Genomic DNA, 19,378 nt, shown 5'->3' with positions numbered 1-19,378 from the left:
CTCCAGACACGAGCGGCACGAGTATCTGTTTGCCCTTGAGAAGTGCTGTAACCAGTAACCTCCCATTAAATGTATTGCAGCAAACATGCAATCAATTTAGAGGAGAAAGCGGCTAGACTGGGGTCCTGGATAGCAGGATCCCATTCAATTTAAGTCGAAAACAGTGATACATCAGCAAAACTGGGGGTAACTATAAGAAGCAGATCCTACTCTCCTACAATGCACACATTGTAGGTCTTTGTTAAATGGAGGGTAAAGAAGGCAGCAACTGGGCATTCTGCTACTCCTTCTAGATAAATGTATCAATGCTCACAAAACCTCTTCCTCTGTTCGCCCGACATACACAATGATACTGTTCACAGGTATGGCTGTTGCTGAGTCATGTTATCTTACAAGATGTAATCAACAGTGATTTACACAATGTTTTAAATTTTACAGAATAAGCAAGTCTTCACTTCATTGTTTTGTCATATCTGCAATTGTAATGGATCAAACAGTACACCATTAACTAACCTTAACTTCCTGAATGAGTTTAAGCACGTAGGGGCATATTTATGGAGATTTGGTGCAGGACATCGCAGCAAGTCACCTTGCTGCGCCAGCAATGGCAGACGAGCGTCACCCTACCTGCCAGCAAAATAAAATGATAATAAACCCTTGTTCATTATAGTTTTATTCTTAGGAGCCGTGGGTTGGGGGCAGGGCCAGAGTCATGACAGGCTGGTGGAGGAGTGGTTACACTGCTATTCAGTGCGCATGACAGTCTGGCTAGCTGTCTCAAGCCAGACTAACCATCATGCGCACTGAAGATCTCTCCAACCCGAGCTGCATTGCTTGGTTGGAGAGAGCAGGCACAGGCTCCAGTCTAACTGGGAGCACAAATAGTCGGCACTCTGGCCAATACTGATGCTGCTTTCAGCATCATGAAAGCAGAGTAAGGATTGGCCGCAGTGCCCTCTGGGAGTCGGTGCATGCAAAAGAGAGGGTTGCAATGCTGTGATGCGGCATATAAGTGGGTATTTTATTTGTCTTGTAAGTCCGTCTCCCCACCCTCCCACCCCGCTACTCTATCAACATGCAGGCCGCTACTGCGTGCTGCCCTGCTTTAAAGTGAAAGGGCAGGAATACGACATATCTGTGGTACACTGCACATTCCAGTTATTTCCCCCTGCGCAGGTGCGGTTTCGGCAGCCTAGCACCAAAGCAGGCCCCCTTGCAGCATGATGCAAGGGGGCATGCGTTGCTTGCAGGATCGCTTTTGTGCAGGAAGGGGCACCTACCTGTGCAAAAACAATCCAGGGAGTGAATGCAGCACACATAGAGGAAAAAATTAGAAGTTATTTTTCCTTGCTGCGCTTCCCTTGGGAAGGAATAAGGTTTTGGATCCATCCCCAGGTTTACATGGCCTTGTAAATCTGGGGATGTATCCAAATCCATGGGTGTAGCGTGGAAACATCCAACGCAATGCCCATAGAATGCCTCCCTAGTACAGAGTAAGGCAAGGCAGGGCTTTGCGCTGCCTTGCCTTACTCCATATCTAAAAGGCCATCCAAAGCCACGCAAAGTGGTTTTGTGTGGTCTCATAAGTATGATTTGGTGGTTTGCCCCACCATCGCATCACAAAAAGTAATGCATTGACGGCACAAGGGGATCGTAAAATATGCCCCGTAGTGTCTGCTTTTCGTGCCAATGATGGCAAACCATACTTACAGAAGAGTTAGGGAATGAGGCATTCCCAGATTGGAAAAAAGATCTGCGTTGGGTGTGTTACTTTTTTAGCACAAACCCAACACAAATTGTTGTGGTCAGATTTACAATCAAACGCAAATCATGTTATGTATAATATTGTAACCCCAAGTAAAGCAAAGTTTTGCAATGCACAGCCTTTTGTTACTTTGCGCAAAGGAGGGGTTCCAGAGGTGGAGCATGAGCAATCCCCTCAGCCATTCATGGGATTTGACACAAATCCCTATCTACAAAGAACTGTACACATGGATTTGCGCCACAATACTGTGCCTCCTCGAAGCAGGCGTAATGAGGAATTTAAAAAAAAAAAGAGTTTTCTTGTTTTTCTAACTTTGCATGTGTGCTGCATTGTACAGCACACATGGCAAGTGGGAGACACCTTAAAGCATAGCTTTAGTACAGGAAGGGACCCTTTCATGCATAAATCCTTTACTTCCCACAATACAGACCCCCTAGCACTATGGAGCGAGGGTGTCCTTGTTGACGCATGACAGCGAAAGTGCACAAGAGTGGAGAGAGAGAGCAGAACAGTGCCACGTCATAGTAAATATTTTGTTGTTCTGCTCTCTCCCATCCATGCAACACAGGTCAGCATTTTTACTTGCTGTGCTGCGTTGTGTGACTCCTACTAAATCTGGGCCAAAGTATACAGTCAGAAGCATGGTGGTAAAATGCATTCCACATGCCTTGAGTGTGCTATACTTTACCCAGTTGCCTGCATATGTGCATATTGTCTTCAGGCATGTCATCTGAGCACTGCCACTATGTTATTGGACTCCTGGTGCTTACTGTCAGGAATCAACTCCTTCAAAGACACCATACCGTGGCCCTCACAAACTCTGTGGTTGGTACATACATTGAAGGACAACAGGGGCAACTGTATGGTCTTGTGCATATGTGTGGCAGCTAACATCAACGTTGATAACCGTGGCTTTCTGTTATTCTGCTCTGCTATGTGACTGAAATCAGTTTTCCTGCCTGGGCCATAATTATCAGAAGAATATGTGTTGTAGCTATATAAGGTCACATGTGCACAAAAGAGAGCCAATACCACTCTTGCAAATTGATAGTGAATGTCTTCTAATGGAAGATGTAGCAGTTTTCTAGAGGTGCCTTTCTCTCTCTTTGGTTTCCTATATTATGACTGAATTCTTCGTGGTCCTTGACTACACCTCTAGCTCCACTTTTTCGTAACTTGATCTACAGAGTTGATTTTCAACACTGGAGCACCATCGGGATTCACTCTTTCCTGACTGGGCCACCAGGTACACTGTCATTTGTACTGTTGTGCAATCTGCCCTCCCCATTTGGAAGATGCATTGAACACTTGCTGTTGTTTGAGGAGAGGGTGCTTCAATTTCAAGAACTCTGACTTATAAAACGTGTAGGAATATTGCATCATTACTGAGATTAGAACTCAGAATTTTTTTTTCAGGAAATCAACTGTAAGGCATGATATGTTAGAGAACAGAAATTGTGGATACTGTAAAAACCTAGTAAAGCTTCATTACAGTGAGTGCGTGTGTATACTGGGTACAGAGAAAATAATGATAATGCCTACTTAGTTACTAAATCATGTTATGTTTAATTCCCCACAGAGCATTGTGCAAAATCACCCCAGATCACTTATTAGCAGCATACCAAAAGGATGCATTTAGACATAATGCCTACTTAAAACCAGATGTATCAACAGTTTTTTCCGTTCGCTGCCCGTTTGCGAACGGGAAAAAGACTTTTGGGATGTATCATCCCAAAAGGCATTCACAAAATAGGACATCGCAAAAATTGCAACTCCCTATTTTGCTAATGCTTTTAAGGAATCACAATTTGCGACTCCTTAAGTGAAATGCAGGAAGCAAAAAAAAATTGCCACCTGCCTTTCAGGAATCACTAATCACCACCAACTTCAAGTTTGTGGTAATATGCGAATTCCAAGAAAAATGCACTTTTTTGCATTTTCAAGGTGACATGTGACATACAGAGCATGTATGTGCGCCACGTGTGCACACATGCATATTCCAGGGGTGCAACAGGGTGTCCATTTGGCACCCTTGAAATTGTAGGCGCAATTTGCGAGTACCTATTGGGTAACCGCAAATTGCGCATGCAATTCCCATTCATTCCTATGGGCCTCTTGGTCCATAGGAATGAATGGGAAGCCATTCCTTATTTGCGACTGGCAATTTGCGAGTCGCAAATAAGGAATATATAGGAATCGCAATTATTATTGCCAACCTACATACATTGCATTTTGCGATTCCATAATACCAAATCGGTAAAATTCTCAATTATGGAATCGCAAAATCCAATATTGATACATCTGTCCCTAAAAGCCTGCAACACTACGTGGAACAAAGCATAGATTGGTCTAAATGTCTGTCCAATTTTTTGTTTCTTGACATTGAAGATATAGGAACAACCAGACGTTTACCTAGCACCCTTTCCCCAGTGTACCCAGTCTGAACCTCAGTGGTGCTGAAAGATGTCTGCCTAGGATATTGCTTCTGCTTATTAAATTCCCATTTTGACGTAATACTGGCCCATAATTGTTCTTTTCTCATGAGTATCACATTCTCACCATAACAACACTGGGCAACTTTGTGCAAATTGCAGGTGCAGCTTTTGGAATCGAGAGCTAGGATGACAGCCATGCCAGTCAAACTAAAGCTGCTCCATTCTATGGTGGCTCCACTCCTACGTTTTCCTTGTGGTACACTTTGAAATCCTTCTCATACCCCTTCACCATGATTCTCAAACCTAATCCACTCAATTCCAGTGCCTTCACCAACTGTTTTGAATATTAGAGCACCGCTAGCAGTGGCTCTGTCAGTTGTATCATGGTCAAGATTTTCAGAGGATGCTTAAAGGTTCAGATCTCCCTAATCCAAGTCCAGTTACATGTTGTTTGCTGGTCAGTAGATGTTCCTAATGCTAAAACAAGGGTAGCATGTGCAGCCTGAGAAATTCCTCGAAGAGGTACATCACAAACTACATGATTGGTTGGCTTTTATAGCAGAACTGGAATTGAATTCCATTACCATATTAGTGGATATGGATCTGTTGGAGCTATTTTAGGCAACTGAGATTGCCCACCTATCTACTCCGGATCAGGCTAGTTTCAGAATCCCTAGGGTCAGAGCAAATGAAAGTATTATGAGAGGTTGTCAAATTAATCAAAGGATGTCTTAGAGCAAGTACGGCTCCATCAACGTGCTTGTAGAGCGTTTACCAATCTGACGATAATCTTACATCTTCAGCAGGGATGCAAGTGTGGCTGTATGTAATTGGAAAGCATGGTGTCAATACTGACTTTATGACCACCATATGTTTTACTAGTAGGCCATCTCCTGAACTATTGAGGTGGTGTTATAGTAGTGGTATAGTGATGTCATACCAGTCAACACCAACCTCATCTTCTAGTCCTTCAATTGAAACTTTCCTGGGTGCCATGTTTCCAACTACTATGAATCTATTTAGGCTGAAGACAAGTACTGAAATGGAGGACACCATGTTACCACAAACCCCCCAAATTTTCCACAAATCCTTTGGGACTTTACAGATGTGAGGTATAAGGTGGAAACCCCATTTCACCTCTTGTACTTGGATTGGGGAAGATGTGTTAAAAGCAGACATAAAATGCTAATGGTTGACAGAAGTGCTATGTCTGCCAGAAAGTAGCCAATTAATGCTCTAGGAAGTAAAGCAGTGTACACACTTTATTGCGTATTTGGGAGAGTAACTAGAAGCCAGACCTCATGCAAGTGTATTGTGGAAGAATGATGTAAGCGAAGTGGAGGGTGTTGGGCTTGGCCCTTTTTGCAGTGTCATCACTGAATTGTTGGCCTTCCTCCTAGTCTTTTTTCTGACCTGGTGTTGGTAGTTTTAGGACTCTGGGCACTTTAGCACTTCTGTCCAGTGTAAAGTGCATTTGCTCTCTGTGCTAAACATGGTAAGATTGGTCTACACCTGATTGGCGTATTTAATTTACATATCAGTCCCTTGTAAAGTGGTATCTCAGATACACAGGGCCAGTAAATTAAATGCTACTGGTGGGTTTGCAGCGCTGCTTGAGCCACCCACCAAAGTAGCCTTTCAAACCTGTCTCAGGCCTCTGCCATTGAAGGGCCTGTGCACGCACTTTACTGCAGCTGTGACATGGCACATGAAGTGGGTGCCACGTCTGTGACTCCCCTTTTACTACATATCAGTCACCCCTAAGGTAGGCCCTAGCTAGCCCTATGGGCAGGGTGCACTGTAGGTAAAAGGTAGGACATGTGCCTTAACTGTGTGGCATGTCCTGGTAGCCATTTTGGTTTCTCACTGCTGTGAGGCTGCCCTCTCACAGGAATGCATAGGGGATTCCCTGATAAGTATTTCAGTGGTAATTCCTGGTATGAGAGGAGCAGCGTGGATCAAGTTTGGTATGTTTGGAATAGTGTTAATAAATGCTGTGTAATGGTGTGCGCAGATTTATTTTAGAAATGCCACTTTTGGAAGTTGGCATTTCTGTGTGCTATGTGTCTTTGTGCCTGCCTAATATGTATTGCATGTTTGGCTCTAGAGTGACAGGGGCTGGTGGGCTGCAGTGGCTCCAGAAGGGATGGGTGAGTCAGCGCTAGGCTAAATAGGCAGATCTGCATTTGGAGTAGTGGGAGGAGTAGCCTCTGACCCTGAATCGGTCTGTGACTGCCTTGTACAATGCTGGCTCCGCCCCCCTGTGGTGTGTCTGGGGCCAGAGCCTAACCTAACAATGAGGGTGTGTAAGCACTGTAAGGAAATGCTTGAGTACCCCCCAGAACTGGTTTGGACTAGGTCCAGTGCCCTGTGCCAGGGCAGAACAAAGACAAATGTAGTATAAATATAGGGGCTGTGACCCCATGAAAGGAGCTCTGTGCTGTTGGGGTTTACTTTGGACCTGCAGCTAGTAGGCTGCTGGACTGCCCGGAGGAACTGCCATATGGACTGACCTGCTGCCTGTTGGGGGAGCTGGAGGGACTCCCCCTCTGCTGGAATCCTCTGTGCTGGCCTCCCTAGGCCTATATTTCCGCTCCCGGGGACTGCTCCATGCTGAGGAGCCCTTTGCGTCCCCTCGCTGGGTCTCCCTGCTGGAGACAGGCAGAGCGCTCTGTCCTGGTGACCTGGAGTGCAGAAGAAGCCTCGAGTTTCTTGTAGAAGGGGGAGCAGCCGTGTGCCTGTTTGGGCCCCCCCCGACTAGTGTGGTGGGCACCCTCCCCGTGTCAGGGCACGAAGTCTGGGAGCAGCGCAGGACGAGAGCGTCAAGTTCCCCTTCAGTGCAGGAGAAGGCATCTACATTTGGGCTGAAAAGAGCTTCCGTCCGAGAGCGGCCGCTCGTTAGTGAGTCGTAACCTGGCAACCAGCCCACAGTGGGGAAACTGAAAGCCAGGCAGGGGCTGTGCCTGATTGTGGGATGAGCCTCGCGGGTTCCCAACCGCTGCGCCACCCCCGAGAGTAAGGTCATTGACTTCCTCTGCCGGAAGCCAGGCATAATCAGAGGCCTGTCCGTGGGCAGAGCTCCCTGGAAGAAGTGTGGAGACTGACGAGGCAGCCAGGTGAGGGAAACACACGCTGAAAGAAGGAAGATCCCTGGGGGGACCGATAGTATGGAAGTGCAGGCTTGGCTAGCAAGTGAACCGCACAGACACGGGCAGCTGCCTTTTCTTTTTATTCCATCCAGCACCAGTGGTATTCTCCATTTACGGAGACGGGGTGAGGTGCATCCCCCGCCAACTTGCTGGCAGAGTCGCGCGCAAAGCAAGGTGAGAAGCTGAGTCGGCGTCACCATACGTGGCAAGGGTAGCAGCTGCCCTGGTGGTAGTGGGAAGCTGCCGGAGTAACCCTGTGCCCCACGGCCCTACTTTTGGGGGCAGAGGCCTTATTGTGAGCTTGGGAGCTCGGGATGAACCTTGACGGAGGCCCCTGAGCCAGGGTGGAAGAAGGAGCCTTCACCAATCCACGGTGCAGTCCGGGTAGAAAGCGCCGAGGTGCTTTGACTGCCATTTGGGGGCCAGTGGGCTCCCGGGGACATGGGGGCATCATAGGAAATCTATTTATGCCTGAGAGGGGCAGGAGGTGTAGTAATGATGCACTGCGCTACTGCTGATACCTTTCTTATGCCCAACGTGATGGATGAATAATGTGCTTATGCCTAATGTGGATGCATATGTGTTTATGCCTAATGTGGATGCATAATGTGTTTATGCCTAAGGACTAATGCCAGTATTTACTATTTTTTTTATATTTACTACTTGATTCTCATGGTGCCGGCAGTGGCCCGATTGGCCCTGTCATGTATATAATCCCCTGCAAAGTATTACCTGGTGTCAGATGGCACAGTGTACATATGTGTTTATGAATACAAAGGCTATATTTTTATATAACCTTGTGTGGAGTTTCTTTTGTGGTGTGCCTAGTGTGCTGCTGCTGTGTGTGTGTGTTGCGCAAACACTTCACACATTGCCTCTGGGATAAGCCTGACTGCTCGTACAAAGCTACCAAGGGGGTGAGCAGGGGTTATCTTCAGCGTGTAACTCCCTTTCCCTGACTAGAGTCGTGGTTTCTGCCTGGCTTAGGCGCAAACCCCAGCCAACCAGAAATCCCATTTCTGACATAGGGTAATTATATTACACTGGGGCCCAACCTTACAAAGATTTTGCACCAGGTTTGTGTTACTTTTTTTTAACCTAGACCAGCCGCGGCCCGTGGAGGGAGTTCTGTGGGGTGGTAAGGCGGGGCGGGGGAGGGGCAGTGTGGAGGGTTCTAAAAAACGGAATATGGATAATTGCAGGTAAGTAAACAATTAAATAAATAAAACGAATTTCGCAGCGCGCGCTGCATCGCATGTTGCATAAAGTTAATTTGCACCAGGGAGACATTTCATGGGTGGCGCATGGGCATTCTCATTATGAATTTTAACGCAGGTTCTCATCCACAAAGACTTATAGACATGGGTTTATGTAAAAATCATATGCCTACCCCAGGCTGGGGTAACAAAGAAAAATATATTTTTTCTCTTCATTTTTTCCTCTGTGCATGTGTGCTATACATAGAGGAAATAGCCGTGAAGTATAGTTATTGTGCAGGAAGTGAAACCTTCAGGAGACTCCTGCCTGAATCATGCCTATTGGCATATATGGTGGAGTTAATTATAGAAAATCGATACATACTTACCTGTCAATATTTTTTGTCCTCGATATTTTGTCTACGATATTAAGGTCTAATGATGTTCCCTAATCAGTGTTTCATATCCACAACATTTGGAATATTATATAGGTCCAGAACAATCTAAATGGAATTCACAAGGAAAAGGCCTTTTGTATGTGAAGTGCCTGGCTGAGTGTAGAATAAACAAGCACAAAACATAAATGCTGGCACATTTAGGTCATGGGTACCACAGACTTACATTGTGTGATCTATAGAGGGCTGGGGATGAGAAGCTGAGTGGTGTTTTGCGTCATCAGTGCATTGCAGACAACGTACATACTGACAAGAGGATACTAATATTGATTTTTGTTTCTGAACTTATGAGTTTTGAGGCACATTTGACGCTGGTGTTGAAGAGCAATGCGGTGAAGGGACATTGAATAAATGTTTGTGTTGAGATTTAGGATAAACTTTATCAAAAAAGTTATGAACAAAACAGTGGTGATAAGTACTTTCTGTAAAGTCTCAATGTATTATTGGCATAAATATGATTAAGAAGGTAGGCGGAAATGCCCATAAACCTAGTCGCTTAAGCGTTTTACTATTCCACCTGGTTCTAAATGACCACCTTATTTGTTGTTGTCTGCTGGTAATTGACAACTTGTCAGAAGACTTTGTGATGATTGCTGATAAATGATGTGGGGACCTCTATATGTCTCGTGTGTGCCAAACAGCCTGATCGTGGATTGACTGAATTTACCTACTCTTGTTAGGTCCAACGTCTGCCATGTCTTTGTACTCTGGCCCATCTGCAGTAGGAAACCCCCCCACATCCCCAAGCCGCTCGGTGCTAATCTGCAGAAGAACAATTCCTGCTGCTAGCAAACCCTGCCCCTGCTTAGGACTCCCAGGATATCTGAATGGTCATTTTGCATCAATATCAATAAATAAATTAATCAAACATTTTTGGGCATAGTTAATAAAAATCATTACAAATTTACTCACCAGAGGATCTAAGACAAGCTGATATAAAATCAAAGTGACTACTCAAAAAGTAAAAAATATTTTAAAATGTATAAAAACTACCTGTTCTACATATATCATTGAGCTATATCATACCATTAAAAACACGTAGGAGATATAAAAACGCAACAATAAAAAACTGGTCATTACACTTCTAATAAACGTTTGGTATAGAATTTGAGGGAAAACTGCCATACATATATTCCTTTCAAGGCTGTGACATATAGGCAGAAACATAATCCATACAGTTTACAAAATTGCATGACAATTGTAGATGCCCCCAATTGAACATTCTTGCATCATTAGTACACATTCTTGCGTCATTAACACCCTGTACATGTTCTGTGTCCTGTATCCTGAATGTTGTTTCGGCTATTTTACCATACAGGAAAGGGCAGGGTGTGTTCCTCCTGGGCACTAACCTGCACCAGAATGCATTGGGGGGCATCTCTCAACTGCAGGTATTGGGCAGGTTCATGACCGCACTAATGGTGATTCGAAGTGAAATGGGCACGCTAGTGAGCACAAGTACCCTAACCCAAGAAGTTGAGGGTCCATCTGTAGTCAGGGGTGCACTCGTGTTTCTCTTGGTAATTGCCTTTTAAGTTCAATGGAGACTTTTCGTGATTTTTTTTTTTTTATGTTAAATGGATAAACCTTTTTTGGGATCTAAAATAACACTTTGCTGGCTCCTCCTCTGGCAATGGGACCATATCTAATGCTCCTACACTCACCTTTGTAACCTAGAGCTAATGGGGCCCTGGGGGCAAACCCGAATTATTTTGCTATGGCACCGTCTTGCCTTTAATATAAAGATAAGTCACAGGTGTGTAATGCTTTTCTTTTAAATGAAATCAGTCTTGTTTTATAGTCTGTTGCCTCTCAATTTAAAACAACCTTAACGCTGCAGAACGTCTAAACTATACCTTTAAAAAAAAAAAAAATCTAATTGTGTTAAAAATGTTCATCCTTACCTTTAAAACCATCCATCTCGCTTTGGCACGTGGAATGTTTCATTACTTCAGGACAGAGGCTCTCACATAGTTTTAGGCTCTGCATGGATTCCAAGGCAATCACGTGGATGTTTTGCTCTCGACGAGCCGTAGCGTGGGTGATTGCTTCGGATTTTTTTTCTCTCTCTGCAAAGAGCCTAAATCAATTTGGCAGGATTCCGTCTTTTGTGTTGATCAGAGTTTTTCACGTTATACAAAAGCACCAACATCGGTTGGGTGGGCCGAGCTCCCGAGCCCAGACCCGCTGCGTCGAAGCTGTACACATTTTCCTACTGTAGATTTCTTGCATGTTGTCAGTTGTTGCTGTCCATTAGCGGCTCTGTCAAGGTATCAGAAATGAAAGGGTCTTATTTGATTTCCCAGCAGTTACCTCAATTCACATACGAGCTGGAATCCGTGTTCACGGAATCAGAGAAAGGTTATAGAGTCAGACAAGTGTAAGCGGCGTTTATATTTTTTAGCCGGAGCACAGTGGAGGAGACTTTATGAAGATTGAGACAGCGTGAGATACACACTTGTCAATTCTTTTGGGCTTCAGAACTCAAATTGCAGTGTTTACCCTTGCTGGCATTACTCTCTTTGTTTAGAAGAGGCTCTGGACACACTCTTGCCCTGCTGTCTGCGTGCACACACATCAGTCAAGAGTGAAGTGAAATCAAGTTGTGTTTGTAGTCTAAACACAGTATTAAACCGGTTGTTAAAGGAGTTATATCTGTAGGTATCAATACCTTAAGTTACATTATGTGTTCTGATGTGTTCCATTCTTAGGACCTGATTACGGTGGCGCGGAGACGTTCTCCCTGCCATTGGTGACTGAATGACCAGCCCGCCACATTACGATGGCGGGCAGTGTGGTTGGTGGCCGTAGGAGAGACCGACCGACACGGTCCCAACAGTCGGACCATCCCCAGAATAGCGGCGGTGCCTGTCAGACACCACCATGGAGATTACAATATCCCTTTCCGAGTTAGGACTAGCAAAAGGTTTATTTTGCCTGGCCGAAATGACAGTTTCCGACTGCACACCCAGGCTGCATCGACAGGCCTGGAGACAAGCTTTACAAGAGCCACTGCAGTGGGCAGTGCCATGTGTGCTGCAGCCCAAGGATAGCATTTCATTTACCGACTCCAGGTACATGTAGCACCATATACTAGGGGCGTATAAGTAAATTAAAGAGGCCAATTAGGTATGTACAAATTTTACCATGTTTACAAAGGAGAGCAGAGTCCTAAGGCCAACAGAAACAGTTTTAGCACAATAACCTGACCCTGCAGAAAGGGCAAATTTTCAACAGCACAAATTTTCTCTAAGAGCCTGATTACGACTTTTGGCGGAGCGGGAGCGGGCGGTGTGTCACTCCCACACTGCCAAAACTGTGTGTGCACTGCCTGCCAGATTATGAGTGTTTCTCCTGTCTGACAGGTGTTTCTTTGTTGGTCCCACAGCGGTGCCTCTGAAAATAGGCAACGCCAAAGGCAGTACCTGCATGGCATGGACTTGTACAGTTCATGCTGTGCAGGTACTGGGGTGCATGCACACAGGGGGGCAGACCGCGTGCCCCCTGCATGCACCCCATGCTCAGAGGCAGCCTTTGTTTCGTCTTCACCAGGGTTTTCATGGAGGAGGAACCGCCAGCTGCCTGCCAGATTGCGAGTATTCTCGTTGTCTGGCGGGCGGTCCATGGCATTCCCATGGCGGTGCCTGTAAAAAAGGTACCGCAATGAGAATGCTAAAGCAAGTTCCTACATGGCATGGACTGTTAAGCCCATGACCTGCAGGAAATGGGCTTCCATGTGGACTGGGGGGCACCCTATGTGCCCCCTTCATGCATTTCCATGGCCATAGGCAACAGGGGACCCTACTCAGTTTCCTCACCGCCAGGAGTTTCTTGGCTTGAACACCACTATGAGACCGCTGGCAGTGAAGAAACTCAAAATATGCTTGGCGGGGCCTCTGTGGGCCTGAAAAGCATATTACGCCCTCACACCGCCACTACGCCGCACCACCACGAGGGATCACGGATCCCTGGCAGTTGCAGAAGTGCCAAAATTATTTGACCGCCGTAATTGTAATATGGCAGTTAGACCACTGGTGCGGTGGTCCCAACTGCCACCGCACCTACACTGCGGGTTAGGCAGTCCATCAAACTTTTATTCAGGCCCTTAGTTAAGTAGTAGAGCTTAAACATCTGACTTCTGACATTACTATGTTGTGTAAACATTCTGGGGTCTATTTGCAAAGGCTTTTTGTAGTAGGTAAAAGTACTCCCGCAATACTTCTTTACCTACTTCTTACATTCCTTTATGAATTAGCCCCAAACATCTAACTTATGAATAAAATTGTAATACTCAGGAAATACTCATAAACAATTAGTACAAATAAAAAAGATGATGCCCTCTTTGCACTTTTACTAATAGGGAGTAAGACGTTTCTGGACCATTCGCAAAGGCTTGCAAGAGTATGTAAATGAGTACACCTCTAGTAGTAGTTTTTGTACTCATAAACCACTTTTGTGAATCAGCCTACATTAGTCTAAATAAGAAACTACTTTCTGTCCCTCTAACATTGTTTTAACCCCTTCGCCGCGGCACGAATTCCGCCGCAGCGCTGGGGGGGGTTTGGGGGCAGTGCGGCGCCGCTGTGCTCATGACGGAACCACGCCATCATGAGTCACGGGCGAGCTGTGCTCATGACGGAGTGGTTCCGTCACGACTCCGCCCACTGCGCTAATCGCCCGCACAGGCGGGGAATTAGCGCCGCGTGGGCGGAGCGGCCGCCAACGGCCGCAACATGACGAAACCACTCCGTCATGAGCACACGGCGCCCGTGGCTCATGACGGCGTGGTTCCGTCATGAGCACGGAACGGGTTAAGGAGATAGTGTTGTGGTTTCAGGAGGAGCGTTATGCCTTTATTCATGTCTCCAAACTTAACTGCAGCTTGGATGGAAAGGGATTAGACAGTGATTAAGAGAAGTATTGTTGAATTAGCCACATTCATTTATCTCTTTGAACTGAAGTGGTAAAATCTACAAAGTGTCAGGCTCACCTCAGTGTTGATCTATTCCAAGAAACATATTGTAAAAATGTGTTTAGCGGGTTGAAGTTGTTTAGACTCGTGCTCATGTGAACCTGGTGTTTCACCTTGAAGTAACCATGCAAACTGCAAAGAAGGTATGGCAGATGGGCCTGTAACTAGTGATGTTCCTAGGTACCTTTGGTTTTAATGGTTTCAGTGGGTGAAGCTCTTGGTTTTGATTTTTGGTCGCTTAGTGTTCTATTTAACTAGCTCCCTTTTACTCTCCTGTGCAATAGTGTATTCTTTCTATGATGTGTTGCACATTAGCAATAAGGGTTTCCCATGGATGACATGTAGAAGTCGCTGGGGTAGCAGCTGCTACCCCTTGATTTACACGTGCGGCCTCCTGACAGTGTCCTTGCTACCCCCGGCCTCAGAGATCACAAAAGTAGTAACAGGAACTGAAGGAAAATGGTACTCGCATGAGCCCTGTTTTATTTCTGTTGCCCCATCAGAACTAGGGCATTTAATTCATTAGCGTATGCATCACACTTGAGACTGTGTTTTTTTGTGCAGATAGATCCACTCTGAAGTGGGTGCAATGCATAATCCAATGAATTTGAATGTTTCTTTTATGTTGGTGCATTGCAAAAAGTGGCAGCAGAGTATATTTCGCTTTCTCTGCGGCTGCTTAAATTTTTCTCTGCCTACGCTTTACCTCTCTGTTTCGAAAGAAGAAAAAACGAAATACAGCCAGAAAGCAGAGCCATGAAGTGTGTGGCTTGGCTGGGCCAGAATACAGATCTGCATACCATTAAGCACCCTGTGACCAAAAAGAGGTACCACATTTCTACTTTTAAAACCAATATTTAGTGGAAGAATTATGTCTTTGAAAAAGTATCAACCGCACCTCACAATAAATCAGATTATATTATATGGGACCCTTATGATTGAATATAACTATGGGGCTTCTGACTCAGCTGATAGAATTGTGAGAAAATGTGTCACAACATAAATGGGTACTTTGTTTGCTGTGCCAGGTTGAATCTTTCGACTGGCTGTGTTCTCTACGTAAAGGAGTCGTCCTTTTCAGAACTTCAATTTTTCCAGTAGACTGCTGCTCACTAGTAGCATTTGTAGAACAGGCCCTGGGTATATGATATACCACTTTACAAGGGACTTGCAGGTAAACTGAATACATCAATTAGGTTTATACCAATGTCATTATGTTTTAGGGAAAAAGCACATGCACTTTAGCACTGGTTAGCAATGGTAAGGTGCTCAGAGTACAACAAAAAGATACAGCAAAAAGTGGAGGTAAGCAGGCAAAACATTAGGGGAAGACCACCCTAAGGGTGACAGGTATAACAGTCAGCTACAACCCCAACATTCCATGATGACATTTCAGTCTCTCTGCAACTCGGGCTGGCCTTACAATGTTCAGATGCTGAAATTGCACATAGCATTAATACAGAAATACCACATTCAAAATGATAACACCACATCCTAGCACTTAATATTCTGTTACAAAAACACAATTAATCTTAGCAAACATAAGGCTCAATCAAGTTGCACCCAAATTCCACTTCTGCCAAGCAAATCCAAAACATAGAAATACTGACCATGTAAGTGTTCATTCAAGGTTTGACAAGCTCTGAGAGATGAAGTAGTACTAACTCAAAAGAGGAAGCTGATTTAGTTAACACAGATAAATAAAGAATGAATTGGAGAAGAGCCTATGCTTACAAAAGACTGAAAGACTATTACACTATTTCTCAATGTCCTTCCTGTCCCTCTATCAGCTCCAGGTTACAATGTTTAGTAGTCCTTCTTCAGTCATGTCTATCTTTCCAAGTACACATTCAAAAACTGGCCTACAATTAGTCATATACATAAATGTCATACATAAACAACACTGTTGTTGTGTGTCATTCAACTGCCCCTCTAGAGATCCACGTTATCCGACCTTCGAATTGATATTAATTTAGGAGTGGCCTGAACCGCTGCTCACTCACCGCCTGTGGTATGCAGTTGCATTACTCACCTTGCACTATTTCAACTTTATTTCTTCCATATAACTATTCATTTGCTGGCCAACTCAAGTTCCGCACTTCTTGATACAGTGAAAAGGAGGTTCTACATTTTCAAAACTATCTCTGTTAAACATGTCCGCCTTAGAGTGGTCTTCACCAAACTTTTTGCCTTCTCCCCTCCTGTGTGTTGAAATTCTTTTTTGTCGACTTTAGAACTCTGTGCACTTTAACACTGCTAAAGTGCTCAGTACTTAAAATATTGTAAAATTGGCCTTCACCTGAGTGGAATATTTTATTTACTTATAAGTCCCTAGCGGTACAACATTTGCCCAGAGCATGTAAATTAAATGCTACTAGCAGGCCTGCAGCACTTATTGTGCCACCTACTTAAGTAGCCTTTTAAAACATGCCTCAGGCCTGCCACTGAAGCCTGCATGCAGTTTTAAACTGCAAAGTCAAACTGGCAAAGTAAACCTTTTACCAGGCCTAAAACTCCCTTTTTAATACAGATATGTCACCCCTAAGGTAGGCTCTAAACATCCCATAGGGCACAGTGAAGTATATTTAAAAAGCTGGGCATGTACATTGTCCTGATGGTGATAAGCTACTAACATCGTTTTCAATGATGTGAGGCCTACCTCTCACATAGGATAACATTGGGCTACCTTATTACATTTAATAAGTGATAAATTTTGTTTAGGAACAGATAGAAATGTCATGTTCGATCTGAAAAGTTTAGCAATTTAAAATCTTCATTAAAGGTAAAGTTTGATTTTGAGTCACAATACTGAAAATGCCACATTAAGAAAGTTGACATTTTCTTGTCCTAACCATTGGGTGCCTGCAGCCTGTGTCCTTGGTCACATGACTGTGAATTTTATGGAAGTTGACCTTTGTATATTCCACACATGACAGTGAGACAAAGAGTAACTAGGTGTTGGTAGGATGGGCCATGCTGCCAAGATATGTGTTACAACAAACAAATGATGGACGGAATGCTGACAATGCAGACATTCTCCCCCAGTCAAGAGATCTGGGTTAAATCCATCGTTCTTTTGCCCACTACGCCACCCCAGTTTAGACATGGCCATATGCAAATCAGTTTTGACCCTGTGCCTCATGGGAACAGTCCAGCCCGAACTGCCAAGCCATGTCTTCCCTGGACCGGAATCAAGCATCCTAGGACCGGTTTCTGGCTATCAGCCGTCATCAGCCAGGATAGCTTGACTCCAGTGGCGTAGTGAGCACGGGTCCCACGTCTGGGAATCCCCATCCCACTTAGGGCGAAAAGCGTTACAACAAACAAATGATGGACGGAATGCTGACAATGCAGACATTCTCCCCCAGTCAAGAGATCTGGGTTAAATCTATCGCTCTTTTGCCCACTACGCCACCCCAGTTTAGACATGGCCATATGCAAATCAGTTTTGACCCTGTGCCTCATGGGAACAGTCCAGCCCGAACTGCCAAGCCATGTCTTCCCTGGACCGGAATCAAGCATCCTAGGACCGGTTTCTGGCTATCAGCCATCATCAGCCAGGATAGCTTGACTCCAGTGGCGTAGTGAGCACGGGTCCCACGTCTGGGAATACCCATCCCACTTAGGGCGAAAAGCGTTACAACAAACAAATGATGGACGGAATGCTGACAATGCAGACATTCTCACCCAGTCAAGAGATCTGGGTTAAATCCATCGTTCTTTTGCCCACTACGCCACCCCAGTTTAGACATGGCCATATACAAATCAGTTTTGACCCTGTGCCTCATGGGAACAGTCCAGCCCGAACTGCCAAGCCATGTCTTCCCTGGACCGGAATCAAGCATCCTAGGACCGGTTTCTGGCTATCAGCCGTCATCAGCCAGGATAGCTTGACTCCAGTGGCGTAGTGAGCACGGGTCCCACGTCTGGGAATACCCATCCCACTTAGGGCGAAAAGCGTTACAACAAACAAATGATGGACGGAATGCTGACAATGCAGACATTCTCCCCCAGTCAAGAGATCTGGGTTAAATCCATCGTTCTTTTGCCCACTACGCCACCCCAGTTTAGACATGGCCATATGCAAATCAGTTTTGACCCTGTGCCTCATGGGAACAGTCCAGCCCGAACTGCCATTGTTCTGCATTCTGTCCATCAATTGTTGTTTTTGCATGTGTCACCCCGAGTGGAAAGGGTATGCCTAGACGTGGGTCCCTTGCTCTCCATGCCACTGGAAATCAAGCAAGCCTGGCTGAAGACGGCTGAAATGCCAGAAACCGGTCCTAGGATGCTTGTTTCCAGTCCAGGGAGAACCTGGCTTGGCAGTTCGGGCTGGACTGTTCCCATGAGGCACAGGGTCAAGACTGATTTGCATATGGCTGGGTTCAAACTGGAACGGCATGGTGAGCAAAAAAACGATGGATTAAGGCCCAGATCTCTGTACTGGGGTGAATTTATGACATTGTTCTGCATTCTGTCCATCAATTGTTGTTTTTGCATTTGTCACCCCGAGTGGAAAGGGTATGCCTAGACGTGGGTCCCTTGCTCTCCATGCCACTGGAAATCAAGCAAGCCTGGCTGAAGACAGCTGAAATGCCAGAAACCGGTCCTAGGATGCTTGTTTCCAGTCCAGGGAGAACCTGGCTTGGCAGTTCGGGCTGGACTGTTCCCATGAGGCACAGGGTCAAGACTGATTTGCATATGGCTGGGTTCAAACTGGAACGGCATATTGAGCAAAAAAACGATGGATTAAGGCCCAGATCTCTGTACTGGGGTGAATGTATGACATTGTTCTGCATTCTGTCCATCAATTGTTGTTTTTGCATTTGTCACCCCGAGTGGAAAGGGTATGCCTAGACGTGGGTCCCTTGCTCTCCATGCCACTGGAAATCAAGCAAGCCTGGCTGAAGACGGCTGAAATGCCAGAAACCGGTCCTAGGATGCTTGTTTCCAGTCCAGGGAGAACCTGGCTTGGCAGTTCGGGCTGGACTGTTCCCATGAGGCACAGGGTCAAGACTGATTTGCATATGGCTGGGTTCAAACTGGAACGGCATGGTGAGCAAAAAAACGATGGATTAAGGCCCAGATCTCTGTACTGGGGTGAATGTATGACATTGTTCTGCATTCTGTCCATCAATTGTTGTTTTTGCATTTGTCACCCCGAGTGGAAAGGGTATGCCTAGACGTGGGTCCCTTGCTCTCCATGCCACTGGAAATCAAGCAAGCCTGGCTGAAGGCGGCTGAAATGCCAGAAACCGGTCCTAGGATGCTTGTTTCCAGTCCAGGGAGAACCTGGCTTGGCAGTTCGGGCTGGACTGTTCCCATGAGGCACAGGGTCAAGACTGATTTGCATATGGCTGGGTTCAAACTGGAACGGCATGGTGAGCAAAAAAACGATGGATTAAG

Source organism: Triturus cristatus, chromosome 9 (assembly GCF_964204655.1).
Source record: "Triturus cristatus chromosome 9, aTriCri1.1, whole genome shotgun sequence".
NCBI lineage: Eukaryota > Metazoa > Chordata > Amphibia > Caudata > Salamandridae > Triturus > Triturus cristatus.
Note: the sequence above shows the minus strand (reverse complement) of the source record.